Below are 24,890 nucleotides of genomic sequence, written 5' to 3'. Positions count from 1 at the left end.
GCCCTTCCAGTCGCTGCTGCCCTGGACCAGAGTCCGTGCTCAATGACACACTTGCCACCCCCCCACCCCCCCATACACACCATGCCAGCAACCCCGGTTAGAAAAGAAGCCCCAGAAACCTGAGACCCCAGAAACTGGGGAATCACCTGCTAACTGCACTACACAGGGGGTTTGGAGCCATCCAGGGAGCTGGCCTCCTTGTCAGCTGCCTGTTCCGATCCTGACCTCAGGGTTGGGATGGCACTGAGGGTGGGCCTGGGAGGGACAAGACCTTCCCTCTGCATCCCCATTTCACAGATGAGAAAGGAAAGACACAGGGAAGTGTGACTAGTGCAAGTCCCTCTGTGGTAGACACACCAAGGGGACCCAGAGTCCCTGCTCTTGCACCCCACCCTACATGCATTCTGCCTTCCTGGGTAGATGGCCGGACAGGAGGATGCAAGAGACACTTTTTTTTTTTTTTTCCAGCCCATTCTCCACTTCCTCTCTCTAGTCACAGCTCCATGGTTTATGCCCAACTTGAACCAGACCAGTTCTCGTGCTTTTTTCTTGGGTTGAGACTATGAATTCCTATGTCCCCAGCAACCATCACCACCCTGCTGATGCCCCCTACTCCCCACACCTGTCCAGCACATGTCCCACATAATGCCTTCCCCACTTTTTAACTTCTTATTTTGAAAAAACTTTAGGCTTATAGAAAAACTGCAAAAAATAAGCAAAAAAACAAAACCACACAGGAACACAGAAATTTCCCACATACCCTTCACCCAGCTTCCCCCAATGTTATTATGCTACAGAACCAACCATAACACAGTTAGAGAAACCAGAAAACCAGAAACACTGATATACTACTGTTAAGTAATATACAGGCCTCGTATGAATTTCACCAGTTTTCCCAAAAACACCCTTTTCTGAGTCCAGGATCCAGTCCAGGATGCCACATTGCATTTAGTTTTTATGTCTCTTTAATCTCCCCCAACTGGGAAAATTCTCAGTCTTTGGCTTTTATGACCTTGACACTTTTGAAGAGCACTGGTCAGCTAAACCGTCAGCCTGGGTTTGTCTGTCGGGTTTCTCATGGTTAGACTGAGGTTATACAATTTTGGCAAGAACACGACAGAAGTGATGGGCCATTCTCCATACATCATATCAGGGCTATGTGATGTCAATCTGTCCTAATACCGAGGTGTTAACTTTCATCACTTGATTAAGGTGGTATCCACTAGGTTTGTCTGCTGGAAAGTTCTTATACTATTTTTCCCTTTGTGATTAGTAAGTATCTTGTGGGAAGATAATTTGAGACCGTGCAAACATCCTGTTTCTCTTCATACTTTCTTTTGCTCACTAATTTTAGCAACAATTGATGATTCTTGCCTACAGTTATTACTTTGTTGTCTGCCTAATGACAACTTTCTATTTCTTTTTTTTTTTTTTTTTTTGAGACAGAGTGTCGCTTTGTTGCCCTGGCTAGAGTGAGTGCCATGGCGTCAGCCTAGCTCACAGCAACCTCAAACTCCTGGGCTCAAGCAATCCTACTGCCTCAGCCTCCCGAGTAGCTGGGACTACAGGCATGCGCCACCATACCCGGCTAATTTTTTCTATATATATATTTTAGTTGTCCATATAATTTCTTTCTATTTTTAGTAGAGACGGGGTCTCGCTCTTGCTCAGGCTGGTCTCGAACTCCTGACCTTGAGCGATCCACCCGCCTCGGCCTCCCAGAGTGCTAGGATTACAGGCGTGAGCCACCACGCCCGGCCGACAACTTTCTATTTCCTTCATCCCTTCTACACTTTTTAGTTGGAATTCTCCTGTAAGAAAGAGATGGCCTCTCCCTTCCACTTATTTATTTCTTCAATTATTTATTTACATCAGTTTGGACTCATGGATATTTATTTTAACCTACAGGATAAAATCCATTGCTATCCTTATCTATTCCATTGTAAAAATTGGGCCAGATTGGACCATTGGGAGTTCCTTCAAGTAGGTTCTCGTGTGCTTTCAACATGTACCCATCATTTTTTGAGTAGTTTAGAATTTGCTAGCCTCATTAGATGTTTGAAATTCATCTTGTACTTTCTCTGCCTCAACCTGGAAACCAACCATTTCTCCAAGGAGCCTTGGTTCCTTTTAATGGAGAATGCTGTTTAGAAACCAAGACCTGAGCCACTAGGTGTGCTCACTGCTACTGAGGAGTTCACTGGTCAAGGCCCTGTCAGCAGGCAGAGCTAGGAAATGTACGCAAGACAACAACACACCTATTTACTTCAAAATCTACCCATCTGCATGCATATTAAAAACTTCAAATTTATATTGATGCCTCTAATCTGAATTCAATACCACAGAGTTTATTCTATTTCTCCCTTATTTGTAACTTTTTCTCCAATAGTGAGAAACCTGGCTTTCGTTTTCCACAATATTTTTGCTTATTTGTTCATTCCTAGAATATAAACAAAGTAGTTTCAGAATTGCTACCAACATGAGTTCTCATCACTCAGGGTTTTTTGTACTTAAAGAACTCTTTTAGACATAGATTCAGACTTTTAATATTTTAAATTTTATTATTTTTCATCTTCTTTTTTAAGATGGAGTCTTGCTATGTTGCCCAGGCTGGATTAGGACTCCTGAGCTCAAGCTTCTGAACAGCTGGGACCACAGGCACACACCATCATGCCCAGCTTGATCCAGATTTTTTAAATCATCTATCACTCTTGTGAATTCTTATAAAAGAAAGTATAATTGAAATAAATTGCTTAAGGTCTTTCCAAAACTTCACATTCTGGGGCTGGTGCCTCTAAATCTTTCTGTCTTAGAGTTGCTGATGCCCATGTAATTCTGTACAATTTGGGCTTCTCTGGCATCAAGACTGTTGGTGATGCAGACTGCTAATTGTTCCCCACAAAATGTTCACTCTTTCTCCCATGACAGATCCCCAAATTTTAGATGGGCAGGTGGATGATGGGAACAAAGCCTATTTATGATCACGTGATGTTCTGCCAGTGAGATGTATATGGAAATGTGTGAACTCTGGGGTAGTGTACTTAAAAAAGGAGACATGCCATTCTTTGATTCTTCCTCCTGCCTACTGGTTGGATACAGATGTGATGGCAGGAGCTTGAACAGCCAGTTTAGACCCTGAGGCAGGACACTAACGGTGGCAGAGCAGCAATATAGAAGGAGTCTGGGTACCCAAGAGTCATGAAGCCATGATTTGGGATGGTCTACCTCCAGACCCCGTTTATAAAAGAAGGAAATACACTTTTATCTTGTTTAATCTATTACTATCATGGGTTTTCTGAAGCTAATCTAAACTGGAGACATCTTTCTTGGAGACCCACTCTAACATGCTAAAGAAAATCAACAAAAAGGGAAAGAATGGGGCTCTCCCAAGGGAAAATAGGGAAATGCTAGAGCTAACCCGGAACCTGCAGCCTCCTCTCTCCAGTGGGCAGAATAATCCATAATGTGATTCTCCCCAGGAAGCTTAAACAAATAAGCCAGTCCCTTCTCACCCATACCTCACAAGCTCACGATAATTATATTAATATCGACATGGGTAACCATAACCTACATTAAAAGGTTAAAAATGAGCTGGGTGTGGGGGCTCATGCCTATAACCCCCGTGCTTTGGGAGGCCAAGGTGGGAGGATCGCTTGAGGCCAAGAGTTTGGGACCAGCCTGAGCAATGCAGTGAGACTATCTCTTAGAAAAGGCGCAGGCCTGTAGTCCCCCAGCTACTTGGGAGGCTGAGGCAGGAGGATCACTCGAGCCCAGGAACTTGAGGCTGCAGTGACCTTAGATCGTGCCACTGCACATCCGCCTCGGTGACAGAGTGAGACCTTGTCTTTAAAAATAAATAAAATAAGAGTTAAAAAGCTTAGTTTGGCACTTTTGGTCACAAATTCTCAAGTATCTTTAACACAGGTGCTTGGCTCAATTCAGCTGTGTACCCCTGCCCAAGGTGGCAAACTTCCCGGGGACAAAGATACACTTGTCCTGGATCTCTGAGCAAGATTCAAAGAGGTAAGCTGAGGAACGAGCCGCCCTCAGCACAGGAGTGTGCGGGAAAGAGAAGCCAGGAGGAGCATCTTTCTTACTGGGTATTTACTCACGGAAAGCCGCCCACTCCTCGGAAACGCCTGCCTTCTTAGGGCTTTGCAGACCGGCATTCGCCTGGCAGACAAGGCCTCTACTCCAAGCAGCTCCCAGAGCCTTCCGCCTCGAATACGATGTCTGCAGGAGGGGCTTCCTGCAGCGATGCCCACCTGACACCCAGGTCCTTTCTTCTTCTAACAGCACCTCTGGGAAACCTCCTCTCCAGTCTCAGTCCACGTGGTCCAGGCAGGGATGACCACACCCCGCGGGGGGCCAGGCGGCCCAGGCCCAAGTCACTCATTCATTCACCAGATACTGACTGAGCACCTACTATGTTCCAGGCACTGGAGATAAAATACTCACTATGACTGACTGATAAACATGCCTGCCTTTGTGGAGCTTCCTAGCGGGGGAGGCAAATGATAATAAATTCTAAATCACTATATGGCGTGTCAGACGTCCTAAGAGCAATGGAGGGAGCAACGTCACAGAAGGGGACAGAGAGTGATCTGCAACAGGGTGGCAGAGTGACAAGTCGCCATGCTAAGGGGACGCGAGCAAGACTTGAAGGAGACTGGAGAGTGAGCCTTGGAGACATCTGGGAAGGGCGTCAGAACAGAGGGAATGGCGAGTGCAGAGGCTGGGAGGCAGGTGCGTGCCTGGCATGTTCTAGCAAATGAAAGGAAGTCCTGGGGGCTGAAGCGGGGGTGGGGGAGGGGAAGGAGAAAGAGGTGAGGACAAACAGGAAAGGGTGGGGGTGCCGGGTCACATTTGGCCTCGAAGGTTTAGGAAAACTTTGGTTTTCACCCTGAGGGTGGAAGTGCATTGGAGGGTGCTGAGCAAGGAAGTGACAGGATTTCCACCGTAAAGGATCCCTCCTCCTGCCAGGTGTAGAACAGACCTAGGAGGCGAGGGTGGAGCCGGGGAGACCAGCTGTCACAAGGATCCAGCACAGCGGTGCCGCACAGAGGCCAGGCGGCCAGAACCGGGGCCAGGCGGGCTTCTAGGTGGCTTCTGAAGGCAGGGCCAACGGGACAGCAGGAACATTGGATGGGGGTAGGACAGAGAGAGGGAGTCACGGTGACTTGGCGTTAGTTTTGAGCCACTGGAGGGACAAGGCTGTCGTTTAGGAGTTGGGGAAGGCCTTGGTAAGAAAGGGTTTGGAAAGACGAGGGGTGCGGTTTCAGCCCTGCGCCAGGCAGCGCTGCACACACACGCGGGTGGGTGTGCCAGTCTGTGCTGCAGACGCCCGCGAGGTGGCCGCTTCAGAGACGTCACTATAGAGACGGTGTTCGAAGCCACAAGGCTGGATGAGGTCAGCCAGGGAGTGAATGAGGACAGGGAAGATGGCCCAAGACTGAGCCCTAGAAAAGGCCGTGAAGAGAAAGTGGCCAAGTAGAGTGAGAAGCCACCAAGGCAGGCGGCAGGCGGAGGGGTGGGTGGCCTGGAAAGCGAGGGGACAGAGCACAGGGCTGGGTCTCAGTGGCAGTTCAGGGAGCCGTGTGGCCTCCAGTCAGTACCAGGGCTCTGCTGGGATACCTGGGGAAGGGCGGCCTTTCCCCAGCAGTGGGATGGTCAGGGCGGTGGCTGTGGGCTGGCAGCCGTGCTGCCCTTGTGAGGAAGGGCCTCACTCAGGCCTCAGCCGGCCCAAAGAACCAAACTGACAGGGGCCAGAGGGAGAGGGATACAGCCCGGTGGCCCTGTGTGGCCCTGGGTCCACCGTCCTGGCCCGGATGCCCCATGTTCCCCTCTTTGTATCAGTCTAAGTTCAGTTTCTGTCACTTGCAACCAAGAGACCCAATGTACTTCTAAGTTCTTTTCTCCTGCATGGTCCAAAGGGGCCAAATGAAGCCCAGCATCCCACCTACCCCCCTGGCAATCACACGCAGGCCCCGTGTGGGGTCAGGGGGCCCAGCGTGGGGTCAGGGAGCCCAGGGTGGGGTCAGGGGGGCCAGAGTGGGGTCAGGGCCACAGTCCACTCTGGGGCAGTTCGGGTCTTTTCCAACCCAGGCACTCCAAAGATGGAGACTAAGCTGTGATGGTGAAAAGCACTTCCAGGCCATGTCAGGTCATCCCCCTGGATGACCACTGTGGGTTGCAAGGGACCTTTGGGCCACCCCTGGCCACTACTCCTGCATACCAAGCACACAGTGACTACTCTGCTGCTGGAAGGGGCCTTGGGAGCCGCAGGCTCCGCACTCCGCCCGCGTGGACAAGGAAGAGGTGTGCGCGAGGGCTCTCCTGACAGCCCGGAGGAGCAGCCGGTGGGCTTCCCTGCCCCCACCCCAGGCCCCAGGTCCCCAACAGAGCATCTCTACTCCAGAACAAAACATGGGCAATATTGTTAAAAGCCATTTCCAGCATCCACGTGCCTGAAAGCCACCAGAGCTTCCAGGAAACAGTTCAGGGTGCAGAGAGTATGATCCTGAGGGCTGCAAACCTTGGACTTGGCTATGAGACACTCCCGCACATACACACACTCTGGGGAGAAGACATCCCAGAAATGGTCCCTCTGTTCCCCCAGAGAGGCTGGGGTCCCCCATCCCCATCTCACCGCCTAGGATGAGCACATTAACAGACACATGGCACCTGCCCTGCCACCCCCGCCCAACAGGTGAACTGAAAAGGCATCTGGGTCCCCGGAGGTATTTGTTATCGGGCTTAAGACGCACGGCCACCCTGGGTGGAGTACACATTTCTCCCACGGTTTGGAATCTGAAGCACTTGAAGATTAAGAAGGGGGATGGCAGGGGTGCAATCGGGGCTTCTCTGGTCTGACGAGGACACCAGGTCTGTGCTAGGGTGGGTGGCAGTTCTCATTCTATTAGGCTTGGCTGATGCTCTGCCATTTGCAAAATAGGGTCACAGTGCTTTCCCAGCTGATCCCGGGACTACCATGGGGGCAGAGCCAGGCTCAGCCCAAGGTCACACAGCCAGGGCCCATGAGAACCAGCTTTGCAGACCCCAACCCTGAGGTCCATCCGCCACCCACGCTGCTGCCCTTGGTGGAGGCTGAGGCAGGAGTCCGATCTGCCCGCACCTCCTGCTGGCTTCCTGCGGCTGCTATAACAAATCAACACTAACTTGGTGGCTTAAAGCCACACATACTAATTCCTTACATTTCTGGATTCAGAAGTCCAAAATCAGTTTCACTGGGCTGAAATCCACGTGTCAGCAGGACCACCTCCCACCAGAAGTTCTAGGGGAGAACCTGTTCCTCTGCCCTTCCCAGCTCCTAGGGCCACGCTCCTTGCATTCCTTGGCCCGTGGTTCCTTCCTCCATGTTCAAGGCCAACAGCAGCGCATCTTGCTGCAGTATCATATCGCCTCTTCTGTTTTCAAACATCCTCTGCCTCCCTCTTTAAGAACACATGTGGTTGCATTTAGGGCCCACCTGGATAACCCAGGCAAATCTCCCCATCTCAAGACCCTTAATCACCTCTACACAGCTCCTTCTGCCACATCAGGTAACATTCACAGCTTCTAGCAATTAGGATCAAAATATTTTTGGGGTCATTATTCAGCCTAGCACACCCTACCCCCAAGTTCCCGTGGCCCCACCTTTGCCCACATTGTTCACTTTGCCTGTAGTGACTTCCGCCTCCTTAGACTGGAAGGAAACCAACTTCGCCACCCACCGTGGACCACTCTTCTTCCCGCGCTTTTCCTCGCGGCACAGTGGACTTCGGAATTCCCGCGGGACTGGTTTCATCAGCACCAGAGCGCCTGGCACTTGCCCCTATGCATCGGTTCATTTTTAGTTTTTAAAAATACAATTTGAATTTCAACTAATACACATTTACCAGGAAAAATGAGAAAAACAGAAGACCAAAAAGAAGAAAGCAAAACCCACATAGAATCCCGCAAACCAGAGGAAGTCCTGTTACTGTGCCAGCATACAGTCTTTTGTTCCTTCTCCAGTGCTCATCTAGACACTGAAAAAAAATTTTTTTTAAACAAACGAAAAAACCAAAACACCTCCAGTGTTTTGAAACAGCCTTTGGACTCAGGAGCCAGATATCCCGGTTCAAATCCCAGCCGGCCACTCACCATCTGTGTGACCTTTGGCTAGTTACTTAACCTGTCTGTGCCTCAGTTTCCCTTTCTGTACGAAGGAGGAAATGATGGCACATACCTCACACGGTTGTTATGAGGATGAGTTAATGCACAGAAAGCACACAGGGCTGTGCCTGGCACGTAGCAAATGCCATGTACGTGTGAGCTGTCATCACCATTATTATTACACATATTTAAGGGGACATCTGTTCAGGTGAGAAACAACCTTCGGCAGCATAATCCGCAGCCACCCGGGGCTCCCTGGCATGAACCTCCTCCTCTACTGTTAGGCACCTGGGTTGGTTCTAGTTGTTTTTTTTCCCTATAAACAACAATGGGATAAATATCCTTGAACAAACACCTTTGCACACATCTTTATTTGTTCCTAAAAATGCAACTGCTGAGTCACAGATCACACGTATTTTTAAGCTTTTGATATATCATTGCCAACTTGTCCTTCATAAGAGTCGTACCAGTTCCCCTTCCTCCGCGCAGTGGAGCAGCAAGCCCGTCTCCCCGAGACCCTGGGCACACCTGGTGACCTGCAGTCTCTCCTGCCCTCCAAGCAGACCACACCCCCGGGCTTCTCCATGGGCCCCCACGCCGAGGTCGCAGCAGCCCAGCGCATCAGGGAATGAACTGAAAATGAGGATTCACGGTCCCCTCCTCAGCCTCCCAGGGCAAGCCCATGCCTCACCTTCCCCTGCATGTAGAATGTGGGTCACACCTCCGCCAACAACCAAACGCTCTTTAAATATAGTCTATAAAACCGAGTGGGGCTACGATTCCATGCATTAAAATCAAACCAAAATGCTAGACAACTGGTAAAACTTTTGCTTCTTGCTTCACACGTCAAGTATATTTTAAAAAGTTTCCAAGATCCAATATGGAGGCTCCCTAGGGACCATTTCGGAGGCCCATGGCTGCCATTTTAGAGCTCTGACTCTGAACCATTTTGGAAACATCTTGCTTGAGCATCAGTACACAAAAACAACTGCCTTCCTACTTGCAAGCAGACGAATGTCCCACTTTCCCATATCACAATGAAAAATAAAAAAATCGCCCAGCTACCAAAGGCACCAAGAATCTGCCCCCGAGGACTGGAGCGAGCTTGTGTGCAGACGTAACAGTGTACTGGGCTTCCCCACAAGTGTCACCTCGGCTGTCTCCCCAAATGCTAATGAGATAGGGCTATAATTCCCATTTTATGGAGGAGAAGACTGAGGCTCAGAGAAAATAAGCATTTGTCCAGGAGCTGGGAAGCAGAGAGGAGACCTCGAAATTCACACGCTCCGATCTCAAAATCCTGCTTTCCTTGACCCTGTTACAGCAAAGCATGGTGAGGAAGCCTGGACAGGGCTGGCCTGGAAAGCATCAGCTATCAGCGAGGGGTCTGGAAGGGCCCAACACCCCCTTCCCTCCAGAACCAAAAGGCAAGCTAGGTCTGGGGGTGACAACTCACAGGCAGCCTTCCAGTCCCACAGGGGCGGGGGCACCCGGCTTTCCCCACTGGTGTCTGAGCTGTGGACATCCCGCCACAAGGGCCCAAACTCAGATGCCAGGCCCCACTCACGGGAACATGAGACCTAAGCAGGGTCCCCCAGAGACACAGCTCAGAGAGGCCTGGGTTGTGCAGAGAACCCAGCAAAGGAACGGGGACACCCTGGAGGGGGGGGATCTAGAAACTGGAACAAAGGGGGAGGAAGAGACCCCAGGACATGAGCAGACAGCTCAGGGAGACAGCCCTGCAACTGCCACTGGCTGAACCTGCCTGAAGCTGCGCTCCACACTGTGCACACTCTCACAAGACCCCAGCCAGGCAGGTACCGCGATGATGCCATTTTACAGAGGAGGAAAGTGAAGGGTGGCACAGCTACGAGACCAGTGCAAAGCCAGGCAGTCAGCAGGCCCGGGGACCACACCTAGCTCTGTCCGGACTGGGGTCTGAATCCAGCACCACCTTCCTTAGCTGTGTGAACGTGAGGAAGTGACATGGTAATAACATGGGAGAATGTAAAAACTATACAGAACTAAATAAACAAGTGTTTTTTTAAAAATTCAGGAAAACCATTTCCTAAGGCTGATGTGGGGGCAGGGAGTTAGAGGCCTCGACAAAATTATCCTAGGGACACAGGTGATGAGAAGGCGGCGTGAGCCTAGACTCAGCCAACAGTCACCGAGCATCTGCCGTGTGCCACAGAGACCGGGAACTGGCAGGTACTGCTTCGGGCTCTGCTTTGGGCATCGCCTCAGGCAATACCTAACTGAGTCAGGAAGTCCCCAAAAAAAGTTTCAAATTACCTTGATCAAAGCAAGAGGTAGGCAGGGCAAGTTCCAACCGGTTAGAATCAAGATGGTGGAGAAATAGAGGGTGTTGCCCTGATTCCAGGAAGACACCGCCCATTTCATGAATATTCCTCCCCTTGTTTAGCCTATAATTAAGCTGGTGCTTAAATAGAAAGGCAACAGGAACCAGGGGGCCGGTTCCCTTCTGCAGGGAGAACTTGCCTCTGCTTTGCCTGTGAAGTAACTTTCTATAGTTTCTGAATATATCTCGCTTTCACTTTATCCTGTCGACTCGCTCCTGAATTCTTTCTTGCACAAAGCCAAGGACCCACTTGGACATCAAGTGGCTCTCAGCATTGGGAGTCACTTTCCTGTGTCACCACCCCAATAAATCGGCCACCACCTTGACTGTGACCTGCTCATCATCCAATGGGGAGGATAGGTCCCAATTGTACAGATGCCTGTGAGCAGGGATAAAGTGGAATGGGGACAGATCCAAACTCCCTAGTGGCCAACCAGCCAGGACAGGTGGAGCTCGTCATCATGGGGACAGCCAAGATCAAGGACCAGAACAAAGTCCAAGAAATGCCCAGCAGGGCCTACGTCCCAAGCAGGTGTGTCACCTGCATTATCTCAGTGAGCCTCATGCCATCTCTTCAAGGGAGGGGCCCATAGTTCCATCTTTAAGATGAGAAAACTGAAGTCAGAGAGGTTAAGCAATCTATCTGAAATCACACAGCTGGCTAGCGGTGAGGTTGAAGTTTGAATCCAGATCTGTGAGACAAGGAAGAGGACAGGGGGGAGTTGGATAGGGAAGACTGAAAAGATGATGAAATAGCAACCGAGGGGTTGCACTGTCTCCCAGGCCAGATAAGAGGTACCACAGCCTGTGACCGACAGCAGTGACTGAGAGCGTCCTGTTCCAGCCTGGCCAGGGGCTTAGGAAGTCTGCCAGGACGTGGTGAGCCCATCTCATGAGGGAGGAGAGGTCCTGACCCCTGTACCCAAAAGAGGAGGGCACACTGCAGCAGGGCCCTAAAGCCTGGACCCCCGGGGAGCCCCCCACGCATGCCACCTGAAAGCAATTTTCCCCCAGGCCCTTCAGGTGCAGAGAGAGGAGGAGGACAGAAGGTCCAGGTGTTCTGTCTTCCAAGCAAGGCTCTAAAAACCCAGGAGGCTGTAAAAACCTTCCCTCCAGGGCGTTAACAAACTCAGCGGGCCGGGCCCAAGCCTGCCTCAAGTGAGCTCTACAAGGACAAGTTGGCAAGGGGTTGGAGGGGTGCCGGCCCTGTGGCTAACTGGGCCCAGAGCTGGCACTTTGAGCACCCAGCCAGAGTTTCCCGTGTCCCGGGAACAGCCCCCACCCTCCCTTCTCTATGAGCCTGCCACAAGCTACTGCTGATTTCATGTACTCACAGCCCAAAACCTCACGCAACCGAACCCCCAGCCTTAGAAACACCACCCTCTCCCCACCCACACATACTCCAGGTGCTCCAGCCCCCACGCCTCTCCCAGATCAGGCCTCTCACACCCCAGGCCACGGGCCAGTCCCTTGATCCTCCGGCCTGTAATGCCACCTTCCCCTCCATTAACGGAAACTCCGTCTTTTGGGGGCTTCAAAAGCTACCCTCTGACTCCAACTTGTCTCCCACGTGCACCCACAGACTGCTGCCCCTTCCCGGCCTTGGAGCAGGGCCCCTGTGTCCTGTTCTCTTGCACCGGAGGGTAAGATCCTGGAGGGGAGGAACCAAACCCCCAGGTGCCGGAGGCCATTTACTGGAATCTGCGTTCATCCAGTGTAGGTGGATCCTGCACCTTCAAGGCCCAGGCCTGGGGGAATCGTGCGGCTTCCCTTTCCTCCAGTCTGGGTCTCTCCATAACCTCTACCCTGGGAGAACACAGAAGCCACCTGTGCCTGGGAGTGCGTGTCCCACCCTTCAGACCACCGGCCCCCTCGCTCCCTCCTCCGCCTGCTCTCCAGGCAAGCCCAGCCTGCCCATGTCATCTCCAGCCACCGCCCCCTGGATGTGGGTTTCCAGCAGGGCATCTGGTCACTTCTGGGGGGGGGGGGCAAGGCTGAGGGTCCCCAGTCAGCAGGGTCCAATCTGGCGTCCCACTTCCCAGGCCACTTGGCCTCTACTCCCAGCAAGAAACTTCTCCGGCTAGAGAAAGGCGGCTGCGACTGCCGCAAGGGGCAGGAAATACGAGGCCCACGGCACCGCTCCTGATGGGAACCCAGGGAGCTCCTTTCTAGGAAGAGAAGCGACACTGATTGGAGGGCGGGGGCTCTCAGCGCCCTTTCGGGGTCCTGTTCCCGAGCTTGGCGGGTCGGAGGCCGCAGGGGCCGCTGCCCTGACCCGCACTCCCGCCACGCGCTCCACCCGCCAGGACGCCGGCACCAGGGACTCAGAGAGCAGAGCCGTGCGGGCCACAGCCTCCAGTCCCCGGGCCGGGCTCGGTAGCACACGAACTGCGAATGAGTTGGCATCCACACTCCCTCCTGCTGGGACCGGAGCTGCCCCAACCCCCGGCCACCGCGCCCGGAGCCCGCTCCAACTCGGAAAGTGGTGGGCGGCCGCCGGGAAGGGCGGCGGTACCTGCCAGCAGCTCGATCTTGTGTCCCAGCACCTTCATCTCGGCGCCCGGCGCGGCCGGCTGGGCTGCGGCGTCGGGGGAGCGCGCTCGGCCCAGCCGGGAGAGGAGCGCGGGAGACCTGGAGCGAGGCGGCAGGAGAGCGCGGAGCGAGGCAGGAGAAGCAGCTCGCAGCCGGGAGCGCTCTCGCCGCCCCCCACGCCGCGCTCCCCCCTCCAAAGCGGTTTAAAAAAATCCACCAATTGCACGGTCGCGCACCCCCAAAAGGCGCCCGCCACCACCTGGTAGGGGCGAACTCGGGGAGGCGGAGGGAGTGCGCGGGGGGGGGGGGGGTGCCGGTGACACCGCAGGAGGGGGTCCCCTGCGCCCGCCGCCCGAACAAAGAGGCCGGGCGGTCCCCGGGCGGCGCGGTGGGGGAGGCGTGGGCGGCGGCTGGGCTGTGGCCCCGGGGGGTCCCCGTGCTGGGCCCGGAGGGAGAGAAGGGAGAATGGGGTGGGATGGGGAGGAGGGGTGCCGCCCTCGCGTAGGCGAAATGTGGCCCCGGCGACGGGCTGCGGGGCTCGCGAGTCTGGGGTCGTGCGCGGAGGCTGGGCTGGGGCGGGGCGGGGACGCGCCGCCACCGCAGTGGCAGGGGGCGCGGGGGCCGGGGCAGCAGGGGCGAGGGGCGCCGCCGACTCACCGAGGTGATGCGAGCGACACAGACGCGCAGGCGGGAGCCGGGCCTGGGCGCTGCCGCCGCCAACGCGCGGGTGCAGGTGCCGGCGGCCGGGGAGCCCCTCGCGCGCCCGCAGCGAGGGTGGAGGCCGGGGCTGGGGGCGGCGCGCCGCGGGGGGCGTGCCCGCGTGGGTGTGGCGGGCGGGGGCGCTCCGGGGCCGCGCGGGGCCGGGCCTGCCGGCGGGACGAGGACGGCGGTCCCGGGCTTCCGCCTCCTGCCGCGGCCCGAGCGCCGGTGTGGGCGGGAGGGCGACCGCGGCGCCGCGACGCGCGGGCCTGGCGGCGACCCCGGGCCGACCCGCGGCCTCCGCCCGCCTCCCCCCGTCCCGGGCTACTCGGACCCCGGCGGGTGCGGTTGGGCCCTGCCCGCCCCTCCTGTCCCCCGGTGGCCGCGCGGCGTCGGGTTGGGTGGGCGGCCTCTGCCTCGGACTTTGTTCAGACTCCCGAGGGGACCTCGGTCATTTAGGGACAGAGCCCCCCTGCCCTCTCCTTCCTGCCCGACTGGGGAGCGCCGGAGAAAAGCCCTGGGGGGTCGGGAAGAACCAGGGGCCCTTGGGGCGTTGTGCCCCCTGTTTTGGGAACCGAGGGTTTCCTTGGCGAACTCGTGCGGGAGGGAAGTCTCTGGCAAAGGTGTTTTGGGCCCTCAGGGTCCTGCCCAGAGTGTGGTGAGCCCCCCGTTATCCCCAATTCTCCCTCCATTACCTGAGCAGAAAAGGGAACGGGGAGAGCCGTGTCCTCTGCGGGCTCATCCTGCTCCGGCCCAGGGGCACCGCTCCCACCCTGCGCTCCCCGCCGGCCCAGAGGGAAGGCGAAAGTGTTGGTCCCACTCTAGCGAGTATGGGGATCTGATGACCTGGAAAAATAAACCTGGACAAGACAGCTCTAGACAGGGGCTCCTGGAGACCCGGTCGTATTCGCTGGGGTGACCTTGGCCGGGGGCTCTGCTCCTCCCTGGGTTCCAGCCTTTTCAGCGCAGAAGGGCTGCGTTGGGCCAGGTCCTCCGGGAGGTTGGGGATGGCTGCGGGGTGGGAGGAAGCCCGCAGCCCACCGCTGTCTGCACTGCTTTTTGCCGAGGTCCTGACTTTCCTTCAGCTCCAGGGGGCGGTGGCAGCTGCGGTGGCAGCGAATTAATCCACCCACCAGCTGAGGAAGCTGGTGAGATTTTGGTGGCCTCAGACAAGGCCCACATTCCCCCTTGGGTTACAGCTTTTTCCTGCTCGGGGTGCGGTATATAAATCTCAAAGGAGGCAGCAAACTTGGGTTCCTCACCTGGAGGAAATCCCTGCCTCTGTTTCCTCCATGTGAAGGAGCGGGGAGGTCTGCGGTGACAGTGTGAACCTCTGTTTCTGAAACTTCCCCCAGACGGTAGTTCTATATATAGAAATCAGGAGCCCGTCCTTAAGAAATAGGCTGGTTCTGCAGTTTCCTGGCTGTGTGATGTCAGGCAAGCCTTACCCGCTTACCCTCTCTGAGCCTACATGTCATACTCTGTGAAACTGGGATGATGCGATGCAGACCTCAGAGGATTCCTGCTATTAAATGACAGAATTAAATGACAGAATATAAAGAAAATGCTTAGAATAGTGCCAGACACATGGCTTAAGTGTTCAATAAGTGGTCACTTTTGTTACCAATGATGAAATTGTTATTATTGCATTAGAGATTCTTTCAGGCTTTCCTGAGTTCTACCCTTTCAGTAATTTCAGACCTAGTCATTGAACAAAATTAATTGTTGATGTTCTAGCAATGTAATTCACGAGGTCTAGCCTGTTCTGCATTCCTTGGTGGAATACAGGCCCCGAGAGGATGTAAAAGGCTGCCTAACAAGAGCTTTGACACTATGACAAGTCTGTCTGTGTGCGGAAAGGCGTCTGCAACGGCCTTAAACTAATGCATACAATCCACTTGGCTCCAATAACTCATGAACTCCAAGTGAGTGTTCCGGAGGGTCATGCTGTGGATTTGAACCCGTAAAAGTAGAAGCTTAGTAAATGATGAAGAAATGTAATTGTGAGAGCCCCCCAGGGCTATTGCATCAAGCAAAGGTGCTTAGGGGATAGGCAGTTTCTGGAGGCGTCAGTCACACCAGGCAAAAAAGGAGTCACTGCTCAGTCAGCAGAAGGGTGAGCTCTCGGTCCCTGTGCTGCTGGGCTCTTCGTCTTTAGCACCCGTGGAGGAAGGGTGATGTTTGGGGGCAGCTGGGTGGCAGGGTTTTTAACGGTGGAAAGCAGAACACTGCAGAGAGCCAAGCTGTTGCCTGGGACAGGGGGCTTCTAACAAGTGTCCCCCCGACTCTTGTGCCTAATTACTTGAAAGATGCTTTGTGAGTCACTGCCTCGTATACGGGCAGAAGACTGGCTGGCCTGCACCTAGGCTGGAGATGAGACACAGCCTTTCTGAAGATCTCAAATGAGCCTTCCCTTCCCCATCTGTAAACTCAGGCTGACTTAATCAGGGTGTCAGTTGCAAGAAATAGAGACCCACTCTAGCTAACTTAAGCAGAAAAAGGCTTTGTAAAAAGGAAGGTGGGCAGCTCTTGGGATCCCAAGACCCAGGCCTGACACAGCAGTATTGGTCTGGTGTTAAAATCACCACTGCCATCCCTGGGCACAGAAGCTGCAGCCGGTGCCATTCCTGGACATGGACACGGTCATCGGGACCATGGCTGCCTCTGAAGTCGGAGGTGGTGCTGCTGCCGCTGCCCGTCCTCACTACAATGGATTCTGCACGGTCTTGGCTTCCCCATGTCAACAGTTTCTAATTCACTGTCAGGAATGAGACGTCTCTTTGGAGGAGCCCAGGTCATGTACTCTGACAAAGCTGCAAGGGAGGCAGGGAAAAGGTATTTCCAGTTTCCATGCAGGGAGGTAGGCTCTGCCTTGTAGGAAGGGCGTGTGAGATGCCGGTGGCCAAAAGAGTGACTAGTGACCACTTCAGATAACAGTGGACTTGTCAAAGTCTGTGATATGACCTGCATGGACACTTAACTCAGAGCCTGGCATGGAAGGGACACACGATCCCTGCGTTGAGATTCATACCACACTGTAAACCTACAGTGTCAACCAATGGTGCTCCTCCATACTTTACTCTTTGATTTTTCAGCAGGTGAAAGACAAAAGGACCTTGAAAACAGTATGGCTTGCTGCCCTTCCAGATGCAGAGGCAGCTCCGGTCCTGCTGCCAGGAGGACAGGTGACTGGGTTTTTCCATTGTGGTGATGAATTGGGCTGAGTCACCATCCCTCTCCGGTCCCCTTGTGACCATGACTGGGAGCAAGTAAAATGAACCAGCTGATGGAGTTGGGGGTGCAGATGAGCCTAGGGATCTGGAATCTTTGTTCCTCAGCAGGAGGAGGGGGAGGCAGCAACTGTCTCCCCCTCGCCACTAACACTCCCTACTCACTAATCATGAGCCACGCAGCCTCAGGGAGAGAAGAGAGGATCCTTTCTCTCCTTTTATAGTATTGAATGCCTCTTTAGTGCTGAGTCCTGTGCTGTGGGCTTCCCTGGAGAACCAGAGCTGACAAGGACATTGACCTTGCCTTTAAGGTTCATGCACTGATGGAGGAAACCAGCTCAGAGCCCCATAATCCAGGTACAGGCAGACTTTGCTAAAATGTGTAATTGAGGTTGCCATGGAGTGCAGTGGAGGCCTGGAGGGCTCAGCCTCCTGGAGGTAGAGGCATCTGAGCCTGGAAGAGGTGGAAGGTCAGCAGATGGAGATAGGAGATGGGGCAAATGGGGAGAACTCCATCCATCTATCCATCCATCCACCTATCCATTCATCTGTCCACCCATCCACCCACCCATCTATCCATCCATCCACTCATCTACCCATCTATCTATCCATCCATCCATCCACCCATCCACCTATCCATCTGTCCATCCACACATCTATCCATCCACCCATCCATCTATTCATCTGTCCATCCACCCATCCATCTATCTGTCCATCCATCCACCCGCCCATCCATCCATCCATCCATCCTACATTGGGTCAGCCAGGCCCTGTGCTAAGCTTGGGGAGGCACAGAGCTGAGCATGTTGCGGACCTGTCCCACAACAGGAGCTCCTGGATGGAGATGGAGAAGGCTGGGCATGCATGAGTGGATGGTGAGGAAGCTGGAATGAGGAAGCAGGTAGCGGAGAGTGCCCGGCCTTAGCCTGGCTCTGGAATTTCACGCGCTGCCAGATTATCTGCTTCTTGTTCCTGGGCCACCCTGGGCCACTCACTGGCTATGTTGCCACCCCCTTTCTCCCATGACATGTAAGGACCTCCTTCCTGCAGGGCCAGTCCTTTGCTCTCCAGGTAACTCCAGATACCCCACTATCTCCTCCATTCCTGAGGACAGCAGAGCCCCCCTAGTGCCCTTTGCAAATGTCCCTCTCCCTCACCTGGAAACTTTAGCAGACAAATGGAAGCCCAGTTGGTGCTGAGTCCAGGCAAGAGGTGGATCTGATAATATTTTTTAAAAATTACAATAATTATATATGTATTCAGCGCACAATACTTATAGAGGGAAAAATAAAAATCACTCATAATCCCATTGCCTAAAGATAGCCAGTGTTAACACATTGGGGGGTCTGACCTTCAGCACTTTACATATTTGCATAAATATAATACATATACACACACACACACACACACAGTTGGCCTTCCGTAGCTGCAGGTACTGCATCCACGATTCAACTAACCACAAATCCAAACTATTTGGAAAAAATAAAAATAAGCAATATAACAAAAATAATACAAATAAAAAATACAGTATGTCAACTATTTACGTAGCGTTTACATTTCCTTGTCCTTGTCTCAGTTTCCCCTGAAGGGTGGGACTTGGTGTAGGGAAAGGCGCCCCTCATGGTGAGTGGCAGGTGGCCATCCAGGCTCTCCTCTGTCATAGTGTCCCTGCTGGCCCAAGTGTGTGCTGACCTCCCTGCTCTCTGCAGGGAGAGAGAACCTGAGGGGGACAGGGACATGGCTTCCCCATGGGGAATCTGGCAGAAAGCAGGTGCAAGATGAGATTCGCTCTTTGGAGCTGAGCAATGCCTTCTCCTTCCTAAGGAGAGCACACGTGTTTGGAGAAGCCTCTGTCCTGTGGTGCGGGGAGCTGGCCCCCTTTCTGCAGGCTCAGGCTTCATGGGCTGTCATTGTCCCAGTCCCACCCTGGGCCTGAGCTAAAGCTGCCCACGCAGCTGTGCACATGCCAGTTCCCAGACCTGGGGTGGATTTGTCGGCCCTATGGCTGGACCACCTGTGAATACTTTCCCTTTTCAGGGGCTGTAGCGTCCCCACAGTGTCCTCAGCATCATGACAATAGGGTTGGGTTGAATCAGAAGTTCCAATCAAGTTTCCAAATAATAGAAACGGAGGAACTGACTTAGGATGCTGTGCTGTGTCCCGGGACCACCCTAAGGCTCGATGATTTGCTAGAAGGAAGACCTCAGAAAAACCATTACATTCATGTGTACCATTTATTGTGGTAAAAGGATACAGGTCAAAATCGGTAAAAAGAAAAGGTGCATGAGCAAAGTCCAGGAGACGCCAGCTGCAAACTTACAGGAATCCCCTCCCCTTCCAGCAGCAATGTATGACAACGCATGCAAAGTATGACCAACCAGGGAGGCTCACCCAACCCTTGGTATCCAGGGTTTTTATGGGGGTCAGTCACATAGGCACGTGGCACCCATGTTACTAACCTCAGCTGCTTAATCTCCAGGCCCCCAGAGCTCAAACGGATGCAGCGTTGCCCAGGGCCTCAGACACACAAAAACACTGCTATCCAGTAGGATATTCCGAGGGCTCAGAGGTCATCTCACTGCAGGAGTCCAGGGCCAGCCCTTTCTTCGGAATGTGCAGGGTTTGAGCAACACCAGCCTGCTGAGTTAATCCCTTACCATTCAGAAGCCAATGATTTATTTTGTGCGCACGCACGCATGCACACACACATGCTTATCTGTTATCACCATGATTTCATTTTTTAAAAAGGAGGTTTAAAGCCAAGAAAGTGGGCTGGATATCATGACATAATATAAGTGGGTGCTCCCCAAGAGAAAACAGTTGGCTCGATGTTACTGACTTTGAAGATGAAGGAGCCAAAAGCCACCAGTGTACACCATGAACCCAACAAAGACGTTTTTGTTGTTTGTTTGCACAGCTTTGTGTCCAGTCGAGGAACAGGTGAGAGGCTGCCTCTGGTTCCTGCAGCAGCTCTGGGTCAGCTGTTCCTGCTCTTGGGAAGGACTAGGGCCTGCCGAGGGTGGGAGGGCACAGTCTGGGACCCTTCCTTAAGTGTCTAAGCCAGTTGGTCCTTTCTTTCCTGGGCCTTGCTGCTGTTGCAACTTATCCTGGCAAAGAAGGCAGCCTGTTCTTTTTGACACGTGCTCTGCCCCCTGCCCTGCCCCTTGCCCCGGGCTCTGGCCCTCACTGGGCTGACTCTAGGGTAGACCAGCTCGTCTTCTAAGGTCCCATCTCATCCCCTTTCCCCACTGTCCAGCCTCCATGCATGGAGCTGAGCCATCAAGGCTGGGGCTGCTGGCCCGTGCAGGCTTCATGGCGTGGAGTCTGCCTGGCTTCCGCCACCTACCACCTGGGTGACCTTGGGCAAGTATCCTAACCTTGCAGAATCTCCTCTTCTCTCAAGCGGCTCTCATGGACACAGCTGTGAGGAACTGATGAGTTGATAACTGCGGAGCCCCTAGCCCAGGGCCTGGTGCCCAGCTGGAGCCCGTTGATTAGTGGCTGTGGGGACAGTGGCTCCAGGTGCAAGGTGTGGGGGCAACTGAGACCCTTCTGATGTGTGCAGTAGGTATGGTGACACATCCAGCTGCCTGGAACTGGGCGCTGACGGGTCGGGGGGCCCTGTGGCTTCGGGACTTCTGGGAAGGGAGCACAACTCATGGCAGGAGGAGACTTAGCGGGGCTTTGGGGTGTCGGGAGGATTGAGGGCATGTGCACTCTCTCTGCCCAGGGCCCCCTTCCTTCCACTTCCCCACTTTCCCTGGGGGGGCTCATCCTGCTCATCATCTGGGTGTCAGTTTAGACCTCACTTTACTCCCCGATTCCCTGACTACCCTCTTCTGTGCTCCCATTGAGCCACGTGCTTTTGTATGTATGTATGTATGTATTTTTGCAAAAGATCTCCCTCTTGCCCAGGCTGGAGTGCAGAGGCCCGATCACAGCTCACTGCAGCCTCGAGCTCCTGGGCTCCAGGATCCTCCCACCTCAGCCTCCTGAGTAGCTGGGACTACAGGCATGAGCCACTATGCCCGGCTAATTTTTCTATTTTTTTTTTTTTTTTTTTTGTAGAGATGAGGTTTCACTGTGTTTCCCAGGCTGGTCTTGAACTCCGGGCTTTTTAAGTGATCCTCCTGCCTCAGTCTCCCAAAGTGCTGGGGTTACAGGCGTGAGCCACCGTGCCCGGCCCGAGCCGCATGTTTACTGGTAATAACAGCCTACTGTTTATCAGTGCCAGGCGTAGTGCCGGGGGCATTAGCTACGTGTGTTATCTCATTGGATTCTCTCCGTGTTTAGAGAGCTGCCTGTAGCTTTATTTTTCTGAGTTCACAGATGAAGAAACAGATCCACAGAAGCAAAGTAAATGGCTCAGCTCCTCTCTTGCACCCTGTACAGTGGTTGCCTGCGGCCCAGGGCTTGGGGACCACAGCTCCAAAGGGAACACAGCCCTGCCTACGTCTCAGGGGGACCCATTTCAGACTTAGGACCTCCAGAACCATAGGAAAATTCATTTGTGTTGTTTTAAGCCACTAATGTGGTAATTTTGTCACAGCTGCAATAAAAAACTAATATAGTGCCCCATCCCCAATGCCAGGGATCACAGCTCACACTTGGTGGTCACTTACCGGGTGATTTCCACTTATTCTCAGGAAAGACACATAAGAAAAAAGTACTTTTTATATTTTGGATTTATATATCGGGGCTTAATTGGGAGGTGTCAAGCTGGGTCAGACTTTGGTCCTGAGAGGCTGGGTGGGTCACGGAGAATGTCACAGGGGCCCCCTAGGGGAAGGGAGCCACAGGCTGGTGAGTGAGCAACGACGCCAGGCAGGGCAGGTAGGTGTCAGCATTCTGGGACCGCCCCTGGCCTCAGGCCTGGGCTGCCACACCTGCTACCTTCACAACCACGAGGGCACCAGGCATTGAGTCTCTACCTCTGCCAGGCAGGGTCCTAAGCCCCCCACAGAATCGGCACAACAGCCCGTCACGCAAGCACTTGTGCCACAGGAGAGACCAGCCGGCGCTTGCACAGTCCTGCACCGCGTCGGGCACTGTTGCAGAAGCTGCACATCGGCAGGTGTATCCTCATCCCCATTTTACAGATTAGGAAACTGAGGCCTAGAAAGGAAGTCACTTGCCCACTCACATAATCAGCAATTGTGTCTGAGCAAAGGCAATGTGGCTCCAGGACCTCTGTTCTTAAGCATAATACTCTACTCCCTCTCTAGATGAAATAATAATTATAACATAATATATAATAGCACAATGTTATAAAAACAGAATACCAACATATGCCACCTTGGCATATTGATTACTTTGAGCTGAAGACAACTGAGAACAAACAAATACAAGAAAAACTCTCTGTCCTCTCCCTGTTTGCGTAAAAGCAGGACATAAATTTGCAAAGGTATCTCCCTGTCCCTCTCGACAGGAAGGACAGAAGTTAATCAATAGAGATGAGTCTGGAAGCTCATGGGCCCAGGGAGGGCGCAAGAGGAATCCGCATAACAAACCCTCCTAATTTGCCTCCACTCATTCCCACTTACATGCATCTTCCCACAGTTTGCGTCCCCAGGAACTCAAAGGCCTTTCCCTTTGTCTTGTCACTTCTCTAAGAACGTATCTTCTGTTAAGATGCTACATAAGCCGGAGTTCTAACCACCCCTGGGAGTTACTCATCACTGAGTGCTGCCACGTGTGTGCACAATGCACGTGTTAATGAACTTCTCCTTGATTTTCTCTTGCTCATCTGTCTTTTGTCATCTCATTTGCAGGGCCCCAGCCAGAGAACCTAGGGGGATAGAAGGAAAAAAATTTTTTTTTTTTTTTCCTCCCTGACAATACCACCTCGCATTTGGATAAAGCCTTTCAGTTTACAGGACATTTTCCTCTTTTCTCCTGTCATCCTGTCAGTGGCTGGTCGTTATGATTAGTGCCCCTGGCTCACATTTTGGGAATCAGAGCTCCGGAAAGACAGGCACCCAGCATCGGAGGCAAGGGTGGGATTCCTTCCTGGGTCTTCTGCCTGCAAGTCCAGACTCGCGCTCTCCCTCCAGCTGCCCCCTGCCTTGCCCTGGTGCATTATTTATGGCCCATTACTCACCTCCTGCGGGCACCCAGATGCTGCCTGCCATAAGCTGTGACCTCGCTGTGTCCCTGGAGAGGACCAAGGGCGGCTCCTTCCTCCCCAGCCTCACTCTCAGCTCTCCCTTCCCCTCCCCCTCCCCCCGCCTCTCTGGGTCTCGGCAGGCTCCTGGCGTGTGGCACAACCTGTCCCCTCTTCCCATCCATGAGAACCACCTTGTGAGCACAGTTTCGTCTTTGCCAAGGCAGCTGACGCCTTCAGCAAGCTCCTGACTTCCCAAGCCAAGCAGCAGCCGCAGCCGAAAAGTCCCAGCTCACCATCCCTCGCCCTGGTGTGTCTGTAGGGGTGGGGCAAGGGGTGTGGATGGTGCATGCATGTATAGGTACATGTGTGTCGTGAGAGGAGGGCCTGTGTGTGTCGTATGTGGAAGAGAGTGATTTAAGCACTCATGTTTGAGCACATTTTTGTTGCCTCTTTGGGTCTCCTAACTAAAAGTGTAACCGGTAAGGATCATTTTCTTCTTCATTCTCACCCAAGGGAGTGGGACGAGGGGCTTAGATGTAGAGTTAAGGTGGGACCCTGAGGGCCCCGGGAGCCCGCAGCTGTGGAGCTGTGTGATGTTGAGCAAGTTGCTTGACCTCTCTGCACATTAGTTTCCTTCTCTTTCACTGCCTCACTGAGTCACTTTGAGGATTAAATGAGAGGGTTTGGGTAGAGCCATCAGCGCAGGGCCTGGGGGACAGTAAATGCTGGGAAAATGAACTTCGGACAGTGCACCAGTTTGGATCACAAAGTCTTGGAAGGAAGCGCCTGGAGGGAAGGGGAAGCCAAGGGCTCCACGGGCAGAATTCGATGAGCTTCAGGCAGGAGCCGGGTCAGTTTCATCTAGTTTCCATGTCTATAAAATGGGCAATAGCTGAAGGCAGTAGTTGTTTAAAGCCAGGGCTAGCACCAGGAAATTCTGGAAACGAAAGTGAAAACTCCAGGTGATCACAGAAGTCGCCCCACCTGGGACTGAACTCTCCCCTTTCCTCAGAATTTAAGGCATTTATTCGGCAAGTGTTGGCCCCTAAAACCAGAGGCAGGGATCTGTTTCTCCTCCCTACTTTTAAGCCCCAAACTCCCAGATCCTGAGTGACTGGCTGAAGGTTCTCAGAATCATCTGGGGCCCTGGCACCCACAAAGCCCCTGAGCCCTGACCCTGGGACCCTGGTTGGGTGGGGCTGGGGGCACCAAAGAGTCTGGCTTTAATACGCTTCCTTAGTGGTTCCAAAGCAGATGGCCCACGGTGGGAAATTAGAGAGCAAGTGCTCTGCTGGAGATTGTTCCAGATGCCCCTGGAAAGAGTCCTGGACTCCAGAGTCCTGTCTCTCAAGCTCCTTTTCTTCCATCCCAAGACCCTGAGAATTAAGGGAACGAGCTTTCCCAAACCTCACCATCTCTCACTTCCTCCACTGGTGTCTGTATTCTAATCAATTACAATCACCATACCTGTTCTCGGACCCAGGACAATTGGCATTGGCTCTGCAGGTGCCTCTCCTGGAGGCACAGGTGATCTACATCAAGGTCTTCCCCAGACCTAGGAACACAATTGCAGAGCCCGCCATACTGGCAGCAAGACAACCAAGGTATCTGTGTGACCGGTGTCCAGGAAGCCACAAGCCCCAAACACCAGCATCCTCGTCATTGTGTCTAGAGTCTGGTTGGGCCAGAGAGCTCTTGGTAAATGCTGGAGGCCGAGGAGGGGGGTGGTTTTCCAGGCAGCATTGTTACAGCAATAGCTAACTAGTTTACCAGGAACAATCTGTTTTGTCAGAGACGCTTGAGG

Source organism: Eulemur rufifrons, chromosome 23 (genome assembly GCF_041146395.1).
Source record: "Eulemur rufifrons isolate Redbay chromosome 23, OSU_ERuf_1, whole genome shotgun sequence".
Classification (NCBI taxonomy): Eukaryota; Metazoa; Chordata; class Mammalia; order Primates; family Lemuridae; genus Eulemur; species Eulemur rufifrons.
This window is presented reverse-complemented; position numbering follows the sequence as displayed.